The sequence below is a fragment of the Callospermophilus lateralis genome, chromosome 16, assembly GCF_048772815.1.
Source record: "Callospermophilus lateralis isolate mCalLat2 chromosome 16, mCalLat2.hap1, whole genome shotgun sequence".
NCBI classification, from domain to species: domain Eukaryota; kingdom Metazoa; phylum Chordata; class Mammalia; order Rodentia; family Sciuridae; genus Callospermophilus; species Callospermophilus lateralis.
Genome location: NC_135320.1, coordinates 20,530,673 through 20,551,418, shown reverse-complemented (window position 1 = coordinate 20,551,418; position 20,746 = coordinate 20,530,673).

Here is a 20,746-nt window from a genome sequence, read left to right as displayed (position 1 = left end):
CTTGAAGTTCATAAGTTATACATTTAAGGGGTTCCTTCAGTCCTCTCCTGTTTCAATAACTTGCTAGAATGGCTCATAGCACTCGAGAAAGCACTTAGCTTATATTTACTGGTTTACTATAAAGGATTCTATTAATGAAAATAGGACGAGCCACCTGATGAAGAGATGGAGGTACATACAGTGAGGTCCAGAAGGTTTCTCAGGGCAGGGGTTTCTGTCCTGTGGAATGAAGCTGGTGTGCACAACCTTCCTGACACATGAGGGATGCATCACCAAAACAGAAGTTCCCCACACCTCATCATTGAGCAGTTTTTATGAAGGTTTCATTATATTAAAATGATGAGTGATCATTAACTCAATCTCTAGTCAATCTCTTTCCTCCCTCTCATCCCCACTGATTGGAGAAAGTGAGGCTGAAAGATTTCTAATCAAGATTTGGTATTTCTGGTGACCATCTCCCCTGCCAGAGTAACCTTATTAGAATACAACATGCCTATTACTCAGGAAATTCCAAGGGTTTAGGAGTTTATTATCAGGAACCAGAGACAAACAGCAGATATATATATATATTTTATTAGGCCAAAGGATTTAGAAGACTATACAGGGTACCATAGGGGAAGTGTTCTGGATTAAAAATTAAATATTGGAACTTGATGGACCCTTATGACTATTTGTTGTTCAATTCTCTCAATGTAATATGAGAAAACTGTGGCTGAGAATCATGAAGTGACTTATCATGTATGCCACAGGAGGTCTGCTACTTGCTTTTAATGAGCAAAGCACCTACTTCAATATCAAGCCATGTACAAATAATGCACTAATGTCAACTGTCCCTGGTTTAATGAAAGACTACACATTTTTAATTTGTCTTGTGCTCTGGGCTACAAGTTGGCATTTCAATTTAACCCACGTTCTTTGGGTGTCTCAAGCCTTAATATTACTTGATTTTTTTTAAGCTGTATAAATTGTTTTCTTTGGCTCTATAGTAAATTCAGTATTTGGAAGAAAACATTAATTGGAAAGGTCAAGAACATGTCCCAAAAGAGATTGAATTTCATTTTCAGTTAAAACCTTACAAAACGCTGCTTGCCTTTTAAAACACATAAGTAACTTAGCCTCTCCATAAAACAGAGCAATTATATCAGCTGACTAATTCCTCTGCTTTCCCATCCCCCTCCCTCTAGCCCAAACTTCAAATGATTTCACATGTAATGGCCTAGGAATCTCTGTTTAAATTAAAGCAACAAACCACTTTAAACCTGAATTGTATAACAGTCATGAGAATGTCACATCAATATTATGGTTATTTTCATTATGATTCACTAACTAACCATGTGCCTATGGTGTACTGGGAGCCCCCACTGTGTCCTCCATATGAGCTCAATAGCACGCTGTGAGCATTTGGTGTCAGCTTAGTTATGAAATGTGGCTTCATTTTCGAGCCTGTGTTTGAGGATGTGAATATATAATTCTAACAGGCATGATCTCAACCTGTGTACCTACCTATTTACTTTAGGAAATAGCATGACAGGCTATGACCCAAGGTCAATTGCAACAAGCAACTGACAGATCGTTAAAAAAAAATAGGATATATACCAGGAATAAGGATGAATAGGTTTTATATTTCTCTTGTTAAATCATATATATCCTCTAATTTTGTCTTCACCATTTAATTATCTTTCACACATGACCAGAAGCTATTCTATGAGTTTCTGGTGAATTGTGAGAAGAACAAGTGTATCTCAGTGGTGGAAGCTTTGAGGTCAGACTCATTCGGCTTTAAATCCCAGCTTTATTGAGTCTTAGTCTTGAGCAAATGAATTATCTAAATCTAAGTTTCCTTATCTGTAAAATAATATCATGCATCTTATAAATTGCTGTTAGAATAAATAAAGCAAAGTATGCAAAGTCCTAAGCTCCAGGAAAGGTGCAGAAAAAGTCTCATTAAAATTGCAAAATTGCAAAATTCCATATGGTGGCAACTCATTTTTGCTAAAACAACATCTGAAGTCAAAGAGCACATAGGTTTGGTATTATATCAATTCTTTTGTTTGCCAATCAAAAGACTGAGTCATTGAAGCATTTATATTTTCAATAGGTGAAATTCATTAAGAAATAACTTTAAGAATCAGATTATTACCAAGTATAGTAGTTTGTAAAACAGTAGGCAAAATTTTCCTGCTGCTTCTTTTACCAATAACTAAGTTTTATCTATTTATCAGAAACAGACTTATTGAAAAATTTGGTGTTATAGGATATTTTGTTATAGTTTTGAAATGGGCAGCATGTTTTAAGATTTTGCTAAGCCATTAAATGGTAAAAATCGTTCATCCTTTTCTGAAGACAATAGGGTACAATCGACTCATCCTGATGTACTTCTCCAGCCCTATTGGCAAACCTGTACTGTCTTTAGAGATTTTGGTTGGAGAAAACATGAAAAGGATCATCTCAATTGTAAAGAGTAATTGCTCTCTACACTTTTCTGTATTCATGTAAACACAATCATACAAATGTGGGAAAATTTATTGAATAAACTTGATATTTAATTGCCAATGGTATTCTAGAATGACAGTCTTAGGTTTGAATTTATCTTTTGTAAAAAGTAAAGGTGGGGAGGAAATAACGTTGTTGAGAAAATAGTTTGGAAGATGATTGGTCCAGAAAGTAAAACCTTAGGCATATGGCATGTGGGTGCAGTGGGTCAAGTATGAATGTATCAAATCTGAAGAAGTTTCCAGGGTGCCCTTCCCCAACTCATGTACCTGTCCAATCTAACCACTCTTCAACTCCCAGTTCAATTATCATCTCTTGGAAGTTTTTCTAGAATATTCATCTAACTCCTCACAAAAGGGTTAGTTGTTCACATAATTTGCAGTTGTAGCATTTATTCTCATTCTATTGTATTAATGTGTTTACCTGTTAATTTCTCTACCTATATTGCAAGGCAATGAAGAGCAGAAACCAAATACTAGGCATATATTTTTGCTCAATGAGTGTAGAAGGCATGAAGCTGAGGGCAAGGATAGGAGATGGGAAAATAAGGGAGAGAAATAAAGAAAAAGAAAACTAAGTGATGCCTGATTTTCAACAAATGCAGAGACACCAATGGTTGCCATTATTTAAGGTTTCCATGTGAACAAAACAAAAGCAAAGATGTGGAAGGAAAATGTCATATTTTCAATGACCTGACAACACTAGTGAAGGAATTATAGCCCATCAACAAGGCGAGAACAAGGTCACCCATCTGGATGAATTTGGTTCCAGGACAGAAACTTATCATATGAGAGCAATCTTTCAAAATAAACCAGTGTTTGAAGTTCATCACCAGAAACACCCAAGACAAAATTTCCATCTTAATAGGGGTATTCTTCTAATTTACCTACCATTATGTCAAAAATACGGTAATATTCTATCATTTGCATGAGTTTCACAACATGCAGATATCGCTCAAAAATTAATAGCTTACTTCTAAAGAGAATTAAAAAGGTGTGATCATAAATAAATCTCATTCTTTTTTTTTAAAAAAAAATCACATCTGTGAATAAACATCCATTTTCTTCTACCTCCTTTGTAAGGTCAGACCAAAAGGAGGCAGATTAAAAGGCTGCTGAACAAGGCTTTATTGAGATTCGTTCCCAGAAGAGACCCTCTGGACCAACAGAGCAGGTCCCAGAGTAGTGTGGGCTCAGGGGGATTGGAATTTTTATTGGGCTTAGGGCAGGAAGGGAGGGTTTAGGACAGGAAAGGGAGGTTTTTTGAGTCCCTTGTCCTACTGGGATTGGTCAAGGGAGCTTGCTGAGATCCAGGATTGGTCAGGAGACCCCGGTGATTGACAGGTGCTTCTGTTGGCACCTGATGAGTGGTTCTTTCAACCATGCTGGTTGCCTGGTGCTTTGTTCCCTTAGCCACCTCAAAACGACCTAACATCCTCCACTCCCCAGTTTATATTTCTAAAATGCTAACTTTTTCATGTCTTAGGTCACCCATTTAAGCGGAATGATCACTTGCAGGACAGACCTTGTGACACCCTGTAAGCCTTGATTCTTTCTCAACTCCATATCAATCATGTCCAACTGGCTCACCTCCAAATTTATCAAGAAGATTTATTTTCCTTCTTCTATCAAAGTTAGAAATGTTTTTTTTAGATGAAAGAATTTTTCAAATAAATCATAAAATTTCACATTTTAAAAAATGAGTTGCTGGGGCTGGGGATGTGGCTCAAGTGGTAGCGCGCTCACCTGGCATGTGTGCGGCCCAGGTTCCATCCTCAGCACCACATACAAACAAAGATGTTGTGTCTGCCAATAACTAAAAAATAAATATTAAAAATTCTCTCTCTCTCTCACCCTCTCTCACTCTCTCTTAAAAAAAAATGAGTTGCTGTTCACTGCCCAATTATATAGTTCTGTATTTTTTATTGGTACATTATAATTATACGTAATAGTGGGATTCATTATCATATATTCATATGTCATATAGTTTAAATCAATTTCACTTCCCAGATTCTCCCCTTTTTCCCTCTTCTTGCCTCCCCTGATCCCATTATTCTACTTTTACTGGTCTTTCTTCTATTTTCATGCGATCTGTGCCCCACTCTGTTTTCCTCTCTAGATTCTAAACATGAGAGAAAACACATGTCCCTTGACTTTCTGAGTTGGGCTTTACGGAATGCTCTCACGTTCCATTCATTCTCCTGCAGATGACAGAATTCCATTCTTATTTATAGCCAAATAAAACTTCTTTGTGTATACATGCCACATTTTCCTTATCCCTTCACCTACTGATGGACACCTGGGCTGGTTCCTTAATTTGGCTATTGTGAATTACGCTGCTATAAACATGGCATATAATTCTGTCTTTAGTTATGAACCTAATTTTCTCTGCTGCCCTCTTTAATGTTTAACTATCATAATTCACATTTTTATCTGCTATTTTCTCTTGGAGAGATTAAAATACTTCAGTGTAAATATACACTGGATGTAAATATCCTCTAGCTCCTGTGACTGACTCAGAGAATTTCTGAAGGTTATTTGGAAACAGGAGATATCGAAGGTCATATCAGGGAGGCAAGTCACCAGAAAGGTTCCCAAGACTCTGGAACAGGAGCTGGAGATCCATTCACCGGAATAGGAAGTCTCAGAGAGGTCCTAGAAGTAGGGTGGCACTTCTAGAAAATTCTACAGGTTCCATGATTAAGAACTGTTAGTTTTCCCCTTTTACTGCAATTGATATATGCTGTTCACTACTGTTCCCTTTCCACTGCCTGCAGAGTAATTTTTTTTCTCTAATTGGGCCCTACCTGCTTTGCAGTCTCCTCTGCTAAAATTTCACTGTAGATCTCCAAGAAAACTGAATACCTTCCTACATCTGCACTTGTAAAAACGATTGCCTATTATTTAGGTAAATTGCTCTTTTCTCCTTGGACTTCCAACTACTGATATTCTGCTCTTCCTCCAAGGAACAAATCAAAGCCCTTTTTTCACAGTCTTCTCCACTCCCAAGACTGGTAGTTGACCCCATTTTCTGCCCAGTTGTAAATCTGGCAAATTACATACAAAAACATCTTTTGGGTTGGCTTGCCCAGCCAGGCTTCTCTGGAGGGAGATGTCAGGCATTCCCCAAGTCAGGTTGAACCCTCAGATAGGCCTTGTAGTTTGAAAACTCCCACAACTTAAGTGAGTTTTCTCACCACACCTACCTGACTCATGTGAAAATAATAAAGTCTTTCTTGCTCTTCAATAAAGCTTGTTTGTATCTTCAAGGAAAACATTTTCCATTTCCTGTAAAAATTTAATTGCTTTAATACTATTACAGAAAATTTAAACAATAAATAATAGAGAAACTACCCACAACTCATCATTCGGGCACAATGATTAGTGTATTTTCTTTCAGTCATCCTTAAAACACCTCTTTTCCATGGTTGTATTTCTAGTATTCAGGCCATGCTGGGCCTGGATTTTCTCTTTTAATACTCTATAAAACTCAGTATTCATCATTTGTTTATATAATGAAAGACATATTTTAAAAATAAGGCTGTTTAATAGAATATTATTTTATTAGTTTCTCAGGGTTGAGTAGAGAAGTTATAAAAATAAAATGCTTCTCCCACTGTATAATGGGCCACATGAATGAATCAAGCAAGTCACATGATGTAGAACCTTAAGGAGCCCATGCACTGGTGTTATTTGCTAGCCTGCCCTCTGCCTGACCCCCCTCCACTTCTGATATAGTCCTGTTGGTCCTTAAGGTCCCCGCCTCAGCTCTCTGTCTTTACAATTTTCAAGCCAATACCAGTAGCAGGCAGATCTTATCTGGATACCCCCCCACAATTTTCAATAACTTTTCAATGTCTAACCAGCATCTACTGTTGTTAGCAAAGAAAGCCAGTGTTATGGTTTACATATGAGGAGTCCCCCAAAAGCTCATGTGTGAGACAATGCAAGGAGGTTTAGGGTGCAATGATTGGGTTATGAAAACCTTAACCTAATTAGTGCATTAATCCCTGATTGAGATTAACTGTGTGGTAACTGTAGGCAGTTAGGGTGTGGCTGGAGAAAGTGGGTCCCTAGGCACATGCCTTAGGGTCTATATTTTGTACCTGGTGAGAAGAGCCTCTCTATCTGCTTCCCGGCACCATGTTTCAGGTGCTTTCCTCCACTACACTCTTCCACCATGATGTTCTGCCTCCCCTTGGGCCTAGAGAGAGGAAGTTGGCCATCTATGGACTGAGACCTTTGAAACTGGGAGTCTAAAGTCAAATTTTTCTCCTTTGAAATTGTTCTCATTAGGTCTTTTGATCACAGCAGCAAAAAAGCTGGCTAAAAAAGACAGGAACACAGAAGATTATAGGAATTATATTCAATGACCAGTTTACTGCAAAGCAAAACAGCAGAGGTGGAACAATTTGGGAAAATAAGATGCAGGAATTGAGAACATTGATCAAAATATATCAAAATCTCTGGGACACTATGAAGGCAGTACTAAGAGGAAAGTTTATTACACTGAGCTCATTCATTAAAAGCATAAAAAGTCAACGAATAAATGACCTAAAACTACATCTCAAAGCCCTAGATAAAGAACAAATCAACACTAAAAGCAGTAGAAGACAGAAAATAATTAAAATCAGAGCTGAAATCAATGAAATCCAAACAAAATAAACAATTGAAAAAGTTTACATAACAAAAAGTTGTTTTTTTTTTTTAAATGAATAAAATAGATAAATCCCTGGACATGGGATCAAAGAGAAAACTCAAATTACTAAAATACAAAATGAAGAGGGAAAGATCACAATGGACATGTTTGAAATACAGAAGATAATTAGAAACTATTTTAAAAATTTACACTCCAATCAAATAGAAAATATAAAGGACATTGACAATTTTCTTGAGCCATATGACCTGACCAAACTGAATGAGGAGGTCATACATGATTTAAATAGATCATATGAAAGTTATGAAATAGAAAATGTCATCAAAAGCCTACCAACCAAAAAAAAGCCCAGGATCAGATGGATTCTCAGGTGAGTTCTACAAGACTTTCAAAGAATTAACACTAATAATCTTCAAGGTATTTCATGAAATAGAAAAGGAGGGAACCCTTCCAAACTCATTCTATGAGGTTAATATCACCCTGATATCAAAACCAGACAAAGACACATCAAGGAAAGAAAACTTCAGACCAATATCCCTGATGAACATAGATGAAAAATTCTCAATAAAATTCTGGCAAATCACATACAAAAACATATTAAAAAAATAGTGTACCACGATCAAGTTGGGTTTATCCGAGGGATACAGGGTTGGTTCAATATAAGGAAATCAATAAACATAATTCATCATATTAATAGACTTAAAAACAAAAATCATATGATCATCTCAATAGATGCAGAAGAAAACATTTGACAGAAGGTAGCACACCTTCATGTTCAAAACACTAGGAAAACTAGGGATAGTAGGAACATAGCTCAACATTTTAAAAGCTATCTATGCTAAGCCCAAGGCCAGAATAATTGTAAATGGAGATAAACTGAAAGCATTTCCTCTAAAAACTGGAAAAAGGATGTCCTTTTTTTACCACTTCTATTCTACATCATTTTTGAAACTCTAGTCAGAGGAATTAGAGAGAAGAAAGACATTAAACGAAAACAAATAGGTAAAGAAGAACTCAAATTATCACTATTTGCTGATGACATGATTCTATATCTAGAAGATCCAAAAAATTCACCTAGAAAACTTATAGAACTAATAAATGAATTCAGCAAAGTATCAGGATATAAAATCAAAACACAAAAATCAAATGCATTCCTATATATCAGAGATGAATCCACTGAAAGAGAAATTAGAAAAAACTACCCCATTCACAATAGCCTCAAATAAAATAAAATAGCTAGGAGTCAAATTAGCAAAAGAGGTGAAAGACCTCTACAATGAAAACTACAGAACACTAAAGAAAGATATTGAGGAAAACCTCAGAAGGTAGAAAGATCTCCCATGCTCGTGGATAGGCAGAATTAATATTGTCAAAATGGTCATACTACCAAAGTGTTATATGTGTTTAATGCAATTCCAGTTACAATCCCAATGACATTCTTTACAGGAATAGAGAAGGCAAACATGAAATTTATTTGGAAAAATAAGAGACCCAGACTAGCCAAAACAATCCTTAGCAAGAAAAGTGAAATAGGAGGCATTACAATACCAGACTTTAAACTATCCTATGGAGCTATAATAACAAAAATGCCATGGTAATGACACCAAAACAGATATATTGACCTATGATATAGAATAGAAAATAGAGAGACAAACCCACATAAATATGATTATGTCATCCTAGACAAAGGTACCAAAAACATTCAGTAGAGAAAAGATAGCCTATTCAACAAATGGTGCTGGCAAAACTGGAAATTCATATGCAGCAAAAATGAAATTAAACCTCTCTCTCTCACCCTGCACAAAACTCAACTCAAAGTGGATCAAATACTTAGGCACTAGAACAGAGATCCTGTGCCTAAAAGAAGTAAAAGTAGGCCCAAATCCTCACCATGTCACTCTAGTATCTGACTTCCTTAACAAGACTCCTAAAGCGCAAGAAGTAAAATCAAGGATCAATAAATGGGATGTATTCGAATTAAAAATCTTCTCAGCAAAGGCAACAATTAATAACATGGAAAGAGAGCCAGCAGATTGGGAGAAAACCTTTACCACATGCACCTCCAATAAAGCATTACTCTAGGATACATAAAGAACTCAAAAAACTTAACACTAAAAAAACAAATAACCCAACCAATAAATGGTCTAAGGAACTGAATAGATATTTCACAGAAGAAGAAATACAGTCGATCAACAAATATATGAAAAAGTGTTCAATATCTCTGGAAATTAGAGAAATGCCAATTAAAACAACACTAAGATTTCATCTCACTCCAGTCAGAATAGCAATCATCAAGAATAAAGGCAATAATAAATATTGGTGAGGATGTGGAGGAAAAGGCACACTCATACATTGCTGGTGGGATTGCAAATTGGTGCAACCACTCTGGAAAGCAGTATGGAGATTCCTTAGAAAACTGGGAATGGAATCACCATTTGACCCATCTATGCCTCCTTGCTTTATACTCAAAGGACTTAAAATCAGTGTACTACAGAAATGCAGCCATGTCAATGTTTATGGCAGCTCAGTTCACAATAGCTAAACTATGGAACCAATGTAGATGAATAGATAAAGAAAATGTGGTATATATATTCAATGGAATATTACTCAGCTATAAAGAAAAATGAAATTATGGCATTTGCCAGTAAATGGATGGAGTTGGAGAATAACATGCTAAGCGAAATAAGCCAATCCCCCAAAAACAAAAGTCAAAAGTTTTCTCTTAATATGTGGGTGCTAATTCACAATAAGGTGGGTGAGGCATTAAAGAGGAAGAATAGAGTTACTTTAGATTAGGTAAAAAGAAAATGAATAGAGGGAAGGGGAGGGCATGAGAGGAGAGGAAGGACAGTAGAACGAAACAGACATTATTACTTTATGTATATTGTGACTACATGACCAATGTGATTCTCCAACATGTACACTCAGAAAAATGAGAAATTACAGTCCATCTATGTACAATACATCAAAGTGTATAAATGGATTCTAATGTCATACATAACTAATTAAACAAATTTTAAAATTAAAAAAAATAGATGCAGGCGATGACCATGACAAAGGATGAGTAAAATGTAGTGTGAGAAAGTCACACCATTGGAGTTGCCGAGTGAAGTGACTTTGATGTGTCTTCCACTAAACTGGAAAATGATCAATCATCTCACTGTGAAAGATACCATAGAGCATACACAAAACATGGCAATGCCAAAATATTTCACAGTGAATCTAGGTGTGGTGGTACATTCCTGTAATTTCAGGTATTTGAAAGGTTGAGGTAAGAGGATCAAACATTTGATACCAGCCTAGGCAGTTTATCAAGATCCTGTATCAAAGGAAAAAAATAAAAAAGGCCTGGGGAATGTAGCTCAGTAGTTAAATGTCACTGGCTTCAATTCTCAGTGCTGGAAAAACAAACAAACAAATAAATGAAATGAAATGTAAAGACTTTACAGTGAATACAGTTGTCTGTGTCACCCAAATTCCTCCATTAACATTTCACCAAACAGGCTGTTCCACATTTCTCTCCATGCTTTGCAGGATTTTGACAATTTCTCTCCAGAATATTATTTCCCTATGGCCTATAGCTCTGATTCTGCCTGGTTTCTTCCAGGATCCATTCCAGCAGGTCCCAAGCCCTCACATTTGACCCACAGAACAGTGTTGGACAGGGAAGCACTTCCACTACCCTTGGTATAGCTTGCCACATTAATTCTTCCCCAAAGTACACACCATTTGAAATTTCATCAGGAACATATGAGAGTGCTGTATTAACTCCTCTGAGTATTATCGTTTAAGTTTGGAAGGAGAATTTAGGTTGATAGCATTCATAAATCCTTTATTGCACTCTGACTTGTTATATAGATTTTGTGTATATATCTTACTTTTCTTTAAACCCTTAAGCTACTGAAGACAGAATCACATTAGTGGATATTTCCTTTACAGTCCCTGGCACAGTGCTCTGAACACAGAAAATGTTCCAAGTTTGTTGGGGCAAAAAATAATAACATATATATATATGTTATATTTATTATATATATATAATATATTTATATTTATATATATTATATATATATTTATTATATATATATAATAAATTATATATATAATTTGTAATAAATCAGCAAATTAGAAAAAAAATTCAACTGCTTTTAAGATGTTTAGGAGAAACAGAATAAGTTTAAAGGCCATACAATGAATATTTAGTTACATTATATTGTCTGTGGTTTTGATTTCTTCTGAATTAAATACCCACTAACTGTTCAGGCTTCCTTTATGTGCATTACAAGGCTAAATCTACTGATTAACACTGCATTTGATAAGGGTAGTTGGGAATTCTATACACCCAAGTTTATCCTGGGTACACCAAGAAGTGGAGGTCCCATGCCTACAATGACTAGAACATCATTCCAGGCACACTGGGCCTATAACTGTCACCCTGAAAAAAAAGTTTTCTTTACAAAACTCTGGAATGAACATAAAAAAATCTTCATACCTAAAAACAATTTAAGCAATTGATTCCTATTAGCAAGAACATCACATCAGTGCAGCCTAGTGATGTCAGGTATATTCTAGGTGCTACTCTTCACAGGGAGATGCTTGGCCACTTTTCGAAAAAATAGCTCAAGGTCCAAAAGACATAACAAAGTCACCTCACGTGCACAACTCCAATGGTGTGGTATTCTCACACTCCACTTACCCATCCTTTCTCATGTTCACTCCTTTCGTTTATTTCCCAAATTGCTCCACCTGATATCTTAGAGAACAATACACTAGTCACTGAATACAATCATCTATTTTCCTCCATGTACCTGGCTTTCTTTGTAGACAACAACTGGTGGTTTCCTGGCTTGGGGACACAGGAGCAGGAGGCCCTGCCCTCACTGTGCCTACCAGTCAACAAGAGGCCTGCTGTCCACACTGGGCTAATGGTGCCACCTGATGGCCAGTATGGGCCAGGCTTTCTGTTCTCATTATTGATCATGACTCTTCTACCCGGGCCTTGATCTGTTCCTCTTCTCTCTTTTCACCTCAATAAATAACATCCCTAGGATCCTCCTTCTTCTCCGTTGATCTGCCGTTCCACACCCTAGGTTGCTACACTCTCAATCCCCCTCTCCCTTGTTTTTCCACCACCCCTGCCCTGAGCTCTCCCAAACTTGAACCCAACCAATCACTGCTTTTCTCATAATTATCACCTTTGAGTCCTGAATGCTATCAGAGACACATTCCTTGGCCATGGCCTTGAAAGTCCCCTGGACTCCTAAGTAAGCTCAATGTTCTTTGCATGATCTTTCCTATGTCTTCACTAGACACTAACACTTTAACCTTCATGCCCTCTACAATCCTTACCGCTCCACGTCTTTCAAAAGATCATCTTGATCTTAGAAATGGAAGAGACTGGGCATGAATCCCATTACTCAACCTCCTGTCTTTCACATGGACAAAGTCAGATCTATCTGTACCTGTTTTTCACTTTGCCTTTTTCACCAGGCCTTGTGTATTTGGTGAGCACTCTACACTGATCTACATCTAAGCTCAGTACTAAGCATTTTCTTGATTCAGATAGGGCTTTTGTATCACTCCTAAGCCTTGATATAGTCTTGATATGTCCTCTCCATGATTTTTTTCTTGGTCAAGTTCTTTCCATCATAAAGAGTCTTCTTGTCTCTTCTTAGAGACAGCTTCTTCTAATTACCCTTCTGTCTCTTACTTCTCAACTTCCTAATTATTTTTATTTTTTAATGTCTAAAATTTTTTCTTATCACATACTTCGTACTTCCTGCAAAGCTTAAGAAATAATGTAAGGAACAGGTATATTCCCAGAACGGGGCAAATGGAATAAAAGACCACAGTACATGTGAGGCTATGTGTCCAATCCTCCAATTGTATCTTTTTCAGTCCACCTAAGAATCTACACCATCCCAATTTTTGTGTTTAATATTTCTCTTTAATAAAGAAAGATTGTGTATGTAGGCCAGGACTATATTTAACTCTCTTACTTCTTTTTTTCTATTAGAGTTTTGGAGCACCTGAACATCTGTTATGGTTTAGATATGATGTAACCCCTAAAAGTTCATGTGTGAGACAATGCAAGAATATTCCTCATTGAAATGATTAGATTTTGACAGCTGTGACCTAATCAGTGGATTTTGTAGGCAGATAGGGTGTGGCTGGAGAATGCAGGTTGCTGGGGGTATGTCTTCAGGATCTGTATGTTGTTCCTGGTGAGCAGAGCTCTCTCTGCTTCCTAGCTGTTCTGTCCTGAGCTGCTTTCCTCCACCAAGCCCTCTGCCATCATGATATGCCTCTCCCTTGACCCAGAGCTATGGAGTTATTCAACCATGGATTGAAACTCTGAAACCAAGAGCTAAATTGAAAATTTCCTGGGGCTGGGGATGTGGCTCAAGCGGTAGCGCGCTCGCCTGGCATGCGTGCGGCCCGGGTTCGATCCTCAGCACCACATACAAACAAAGATGTTGTGTCTGCCGAAAACTAAAAAAATAAATAGTAAAATTCTCTCTCTCTCTTAAGAAAAAAACTTATAAAAAAAAAATTGAAAATTTCCTTCTCTACATTGTTCTTGTCTAGTCTTTTTGTCACAGTGAAAATGAAGCTGACTAAGTCAATATCCTAAAGATCATTATACTTGTCAATTATATAAATGACTTTATACTTATTAGTTGCAGGGAGTATGAAGTAGCAAGTTTGCTGTGGGACTTTGTAAAACATGTGGGAGATGAGACAATGATGTTTGCCGTGTCATGTATTTTGAATATTTAGTGGTCCGTGTTTACCAGAACATCCCCTCTCAAATAAAAGAAAAACATCTCATCTTACACCTCCCACTTCAAAGAACAAAACACAATATCTAATAAGCTTCTTTGGTATTTACACCCCACCTGGAAATATTGCTCTAGATCATGCACCAAGTGCTATGAAAGGTTGTCACATGGGACCCTGTGTAGGAAAACTCACTATAACATGTCTAGGCGGTGGTTAAAAAGACCCCTATATTTGAATCATGTGACCTGGAAAACCTCAGCTACTCGAAATACATGTGATAAGAAAAGATGCTTGTGTGGTTTATGGCAAGTCCAAAAATAAAAATCACGATAAAGATTGCCTAGGGTTCTAGAGTTAAACCATACCATCTGTATCTGTAAAATGTAATTATACACATTCAGTTGGGTTATGGTGGAGACAGAGCTTCTGATTATAAGTCAAGTGACCACATGGTGAAAACTATCCATCATGAGCTTGGTCTGACCCTGATCAGAAAATTAGGTGAGCCCCATAGCAGTTCATAAGGATGGAATGCATAATACCTATTAAGTTTTAAATGTTTGGTGTCCTGCAAAAGCTCATGTGAGAGACCTTGCAAGAAGGTTTAGAGGTAAAATGATTGGGTTATGAGAGCCCCAACCAAATAAGTAAATTAATTCCTGGATAGGGATTTACTGAGTGGTAAGTAGTAGGCAGGTAGGGTATGGCTGGAGGAGATATGTCATTGGAGTTGTGCCTTTGGGGGTATATATTTTGTCCTTGGCAAGTGGAGTCTCTCTGCTTTCTGGTGCCATGTTCCTAGTTGTCTTTCTCTGCTACATGATGTTCAGTCTCCTTTCAAGCCCAGAGCAACAGAGAGGCCCTGAATGGACTGAGGTTTCTGAAACAATGAGCCCCCAAATAAACTTTCCCTCCTCTAAAATTGTTTTCTTCAGATCATTTGATCATGGCAATAAAAAAAGCTTGACTAAAACAATACCCCAATATATTGCCCTCTCTAAACAAACAAAAAGTCATTTGGGGAAAGTAGATGACACTGCATGGACTCACATTCACTCCTGAAGAGGAAGCAATTAATTTCTGACAGGTCGTATTACCAGTTCCAGGTTTGGGTTTGTAGTTCCTGCCCCCTGGAATCTCAGCTGAGTGTTTTTAAAGTGTTGATTCACTAATTGTGGTAACCACCTACTATCATCTTGGATTAGGGAACCAGTTTTATAACAAATGCTCCCAAATAGTCAAGCAATCCTCCATCCCTAGGAATTGCTTTCCTGATAGTAATGAAAGAAGGTAAAACTGGAGCATGGGCTCAGAGATAGCACCGTATGAGGAAAGTGAGAGATCTTTTAGGGTGCAGAACGTAGCTCAAGTCAACAGCCATCATTGATGCTGTCTCCATTGGGTCTGATCATTCCCAGTGATACACTTGGGGAATTTATGCTCCCTGTCCCTACAACTGTGGACTCTGCAGCTTTACAGGTCCTAGTTCCCATCATGGGACACAGAAAGCATCCTAGTGTACTTTCAACCATGACCACCATCTGACATTTGGCTCCTTGTACCCATGAGCCAGAAGGGGCAAAGAGGGAAAAACATATGGTCGGTACTGTGTGACACAGGGGGATATTCCCTGGTCATCTATTCCCCTACCTGTAATCATGGTCCCTGGTGACCAGAGACTCAAAGGTGAGGTTCTGAATCAGACCCCCAGGAAAGCTACTTAAGTCAACAGAGGTAAGTACTTGCTGGGGGAGAGAGAAACCTAGAATGAAGAGTAGAGGAAGGAAACAATTGTGGACTTGAGACCACCCAGTGGGGATCACAGTATATCCCACTACTCTCTCTTCTTAGTTTCTGTCAAGAAAAAGGAAGTAAGAAGAAGAGAAGGAAGAAGAGAAGAAATTTTATGGCACAGGAAAGAGAGCTGCTTCCAAAATGTTTACATTGAATTGAACCCCAAATTTCTAGCATATGTTGCGATATATGAAATTAGAGCTCAGTAGCTACACTATTAATTGGATAACTACACACTGTGATGAATAGCGTGACAGACACAAGATGTCATGACAGTATCTAGTCCAGAGGGAGTAGCAAAAAGTAAAGCCAAGACAGGACATTTCATTCTACAGTAGGATCCATACTTGCAGCAATATGGAGTCCACAAGGGGTTTGGGGCAGACCATTGACAAGACTAGGTTTGTGTTTCTTTGCCGCAGTCTGGCTGGGCACAAAATCATGAGCCACTCAAGCAGGAACAAACTTTATTTCTGAAACTCCCGCCAATGCCACGCACGCTCCCGGGAAATATGCCGAACCACACACACGGCGTTCTCCCGGGCCACATTACACCAACAGGCCAATCCCTCCTCCGGAAATCCTTCCTACCGTACTTCCAAAACCAATGGGAACTCTCCGGGGGTCCTGCTAGAGCTCCAAAGTAGCAGGCCGAGGCATACAGCAGGGGTCTAATATCCAATTGAATGCAGATCTTAACATAATCATATCATCTCAAAGGCTTGCTGGCATCACCTTTCAACCAAAAATGCCATGCGTCCTTCCTACTTGGCTATGGCTCTCAGCATCTCTCCCCTTCTGTTTAATTAAGCAACAAGCAATGTGGCTTAGGGACCGTGCCTGTTAGGTTGTCCAATACAACATATGGTTCTCACCCGTCATCGGATGAGCTGACCTCTAGGCGTCAGCCTCCTGTCTTGGTACCACTGCAATTGGATCATAACCATCACTGACTACCGGTCCAGCATACAGCCATACTTGTGGATAGGCCTATGTACCAGTGGGGGGTGAGGTTCTTTGCCTCACCTCTGTTGGCCCCCAAATTTGGCCTTTGCACCAGTGTGGGGGTGAGGTTCTTTGCCTCACCTCTGTTGGCCCCCAAATTTGGCCTTTGCACCAGTGTGGGGGTGAGGTTCTTTGCCTCACCTCTGTTGGCCCCCAAATTTTAGACCATGACTAGCAGAAGGGAGGAGGATACAGAAATGCCACGACATCAAGCCAATTGACGGATCCTTTGGAAAAATTGTATCACTGGTGACACCATCAGCGAAGATATGCCAGCACTACCACAATTTGCTGTACCAACAGATAATTCACAGCGTATACAAGTCCTGGCCCAGGAGATGACAGACCTTCACTGGGTTAAGCCATTAAAATGTGGACATTGTCTGCTTGCATCAGTGATATTGATTACTTTGTTGTTTAGTCTAGAAAGGGACAAGAGATATGTAAGTAAATGTGTGCAGTACATGTTACAGGGGATATCACAGAAATATGCACAGGCATGTAGGAGCCAGAAAGGTAGGAGGTGATGGTCAGGCTTGGAATAAGGAGGTCAATTACAAAAGTCTTGTTCTGAGTCTTCAATGTGAGAAAGTGGGTGTTTTCCAAGTGGACAGGGGAGATGAGGATGACATTCTGGCAGAGAAAACAGTCCCCAGAGGAAACAGAAAAGCCCAATTCAACATAACAAACCTAGAGGTCTCACTACTGGTGTCTACACAAAACTTCAATCTCTCTGGCAGACTTGAGCTTAATGGATGGTGGCAATGGGTGAAAGACAAAGAAGACAATGTCTGATTGTTGGGCTTTCTGCCTAAACATTTGGTAACAGTTGATAGAGAGGCATTTGAGAGTTTGAAGAGAAACGTTATAATATTTAAATTTCAGGAAAAGTCACCCATTAATAAATTGGAGGCTAAAGTGAAATTATTTTGGTGCCACGGAATAATACCCATGGAAGGATATATAGTTGTCCAGGCAACAGAAATTATATGAAGGCAGTGAGCATGGCTGGCATGAGAAGAGAGGTGGAACAATCAGTGAAACACAGGTACTAGCTGGGTATACTGGTTTAGAATTACCTTTAGGCTTCAGGCTGGGATCAGTAAGTGTGTGGAGGGGAAGGTACTCAAATTAGAAATGTGTAATTCTTCATAACATTCATAATGAGAAAAGCCCAATTCATCATGACAATGAGGAACTAAAACATACTTGGAATAAATGTGCACAATCAAATGAAGAAACCAATTCCATATATATATATATATATATATATATATATATATATATATATATAATATACATAACAACTATATTATATACATAATAAACATATTATATACATAATAAAATATTTTATATATATATATATATATATATATATATATATATATATAAAGACTTGAGCAAATAGAGATATCATAATGCTGAGTGTAAAGAAATTTAAAGGTAGTAATCTCCCTTAATCAATTTATAAGGTTAGCACAGTTCAAATATACTGGACAAGAGCTTAAAAATAATTTTAAAGTTCATCCATAACACAAATTTAGATAATTCCACAAAATAAAATTAAAAAGGAGGGATCTACACCTCTGTACATTAATTGTACACTTATTAATTGTACAAATGTAACATTATTTTAACTGAAATTTGTTGGTGCCGGTCAATCTATTGCTACTGTTGCACCAAGTTTAGTGCAACAGTGTAAAAGAGAAATATACAGAATATATCCAAGTATATGTATAAATTGAGTATGTTACCCAGGTGGTATTCCACATGAAACACTTCTTAAACAATTAGATATCTGAAACTAAGTACATGCAATTGACCCCTAGTTTATTATAAACTCCAAATACATTAGTATAAGCTGTTTTTAATAAAAGGTTAAGAGCTGGGATACAGCTTAATTGGAAGAATGTTTGCCTCACATGCACAAGGCCCTGGGTTCAATCCCCAGCACCACACACACACACACACACACACACACACACACACACAAAGAAAAGGTTAATATAACCTTGAAGATACAGTAAACAAGGAATTTGTTTTAATGAATAAAAATGCAAATTTAAAATATTATTTACTGAATTATTTTAAAATAAGTTCTTTGAATTAAAAATTAAATATATAAAAAGAAACAGGAACAAATCACTGGGAAGTTTATAACATGCATGACAAAGGACTTGTTTAATTGTACAAGAACTTCTCCCAATCAATAGGAAAGAATGAACCCTACTAATAAGAACAATAATGAGATACAGGAAATCCACAGAAAAAGAAATATAATAGCTTATAGACATGTGAGAAAATGAATTTTACTGGTGGGGAAATACAAACTAAACAAGGAATTAAATGATTTTGGACTCAGGAAATAGTTAATGTATGGGGAAATAGCTACTCTCATATACTTTTGGCAGGATGTTAACTTTCTATTGGGCAATTTGGCAATTGCTTTATTTCAAAAGCTTTAAGACATGTTTATTCCATTTGACACATTTGATTTCTATAAATTTATTCTACATTTAAGAAATCAGAAACATACACACAGGATTATACACAATTTTCATCCGAGTTATATATTAAAGAGTTTAAACCATAAAGTCAAACAATGTAGAATTTTAAAATATAAATCATGATATATGCATATAAACACAGTACTTTGAATCCATCCACATGCACATTTTAGAAATATACTTTATGACCTGAACTAATCACAAGAAAGTTGGAAGGGAGCAGAAGAAATTGCTTACAAAGAGTGCCTACAACATGATCTACAAATGTACTGTCTATTCTGGCAGGGGTTTGCAAACTACACCCCAAAACCCAAATACTTATTTTCTTTTGCGAACAAAGTTTTACTGGAGCTGGGTTGCACCCACTTGTTGTGTGTTATCAACTTTTAAAAAGCAAAGGCAGAGAACATAAGTTGTGACAGAGAAAATCTGTCTGTAAAGCCTGGTTTATTATGTGATTTTTAACTGTGTGTGCCAATCCCTGGTCCATGCAAATAAAAAGAAAGCATATAAAGAACATCTAAAAAGTAATTATTTCTATATGGGACATTTTATTTTATTTTTTTTTTCCTATTTTCTTAACAATGTCTAAGATAATTTTTTTAATTTGTTTTTTTTAGTTGAGAAATAAATCTATATATGTTTGTATGTACAACATAATGTTTTAAAATATATACCTATAGTCGAATTACTTCATATACTTATAATTTTGACAGTATATCAGCATTAGCTAGATCTTTTATTTGTGAAAAAGATAGATATACTTAAAAAGATAAGTAATTCCTTTTCTGGAGGCATATAATATGGCTGAATTACATGTTTTATTTTTCATTTTTTCTATATATTTTATTTATTACAAAAAAATGTGTCACTTATGCAATCAGAAAATACTTAAATATGCATTGCCATGAGAATCTGGAAATTTCTAATTCTGACTTTCTCTCTGATTTCTTGGGGCATCTTGATTTTACATTTAACATCTTTTTACTTTTTCCCAGGATGTAAGAAAACTTTTTCTGTAAAATTGTGGTGATAGGGATTTTAATTGTTACCAACTTTGAAGTTTAAATCATCCAAATTTACAACAAACATCTGGCCTCAGTCATCTAGAGTTTATATCAAGATACTTCAAAAGAAATGAATCCAGGTGTGCAAAACACACCCCAAAGAAAGATTCAGTTGTTGTTTGGGGGGTTTTGTTTGTTTCTTTAAACTCCAATAGATTCATTCATAATTCATTCATTCATTTCAAAGCTTCTCGAAATCATCATTCCTGAAGCATGCATTCTGTTGCATACATTATAAATATTTAGAATAAGAGGAAGAGAATTCTACATGATTTCACAAAGCTTTCAATCATAATTTGAAAATTCAGCAAAAATAGCTCAAAACCGAAAATGAGAGTCCTTTTGAACATGGACATGATAGCCTTCTATAAATGATTAACTAATTACTTTCAGAAATGCATGAAAAGTCACACACAATTGTGGAGATAATAAACAAAACAA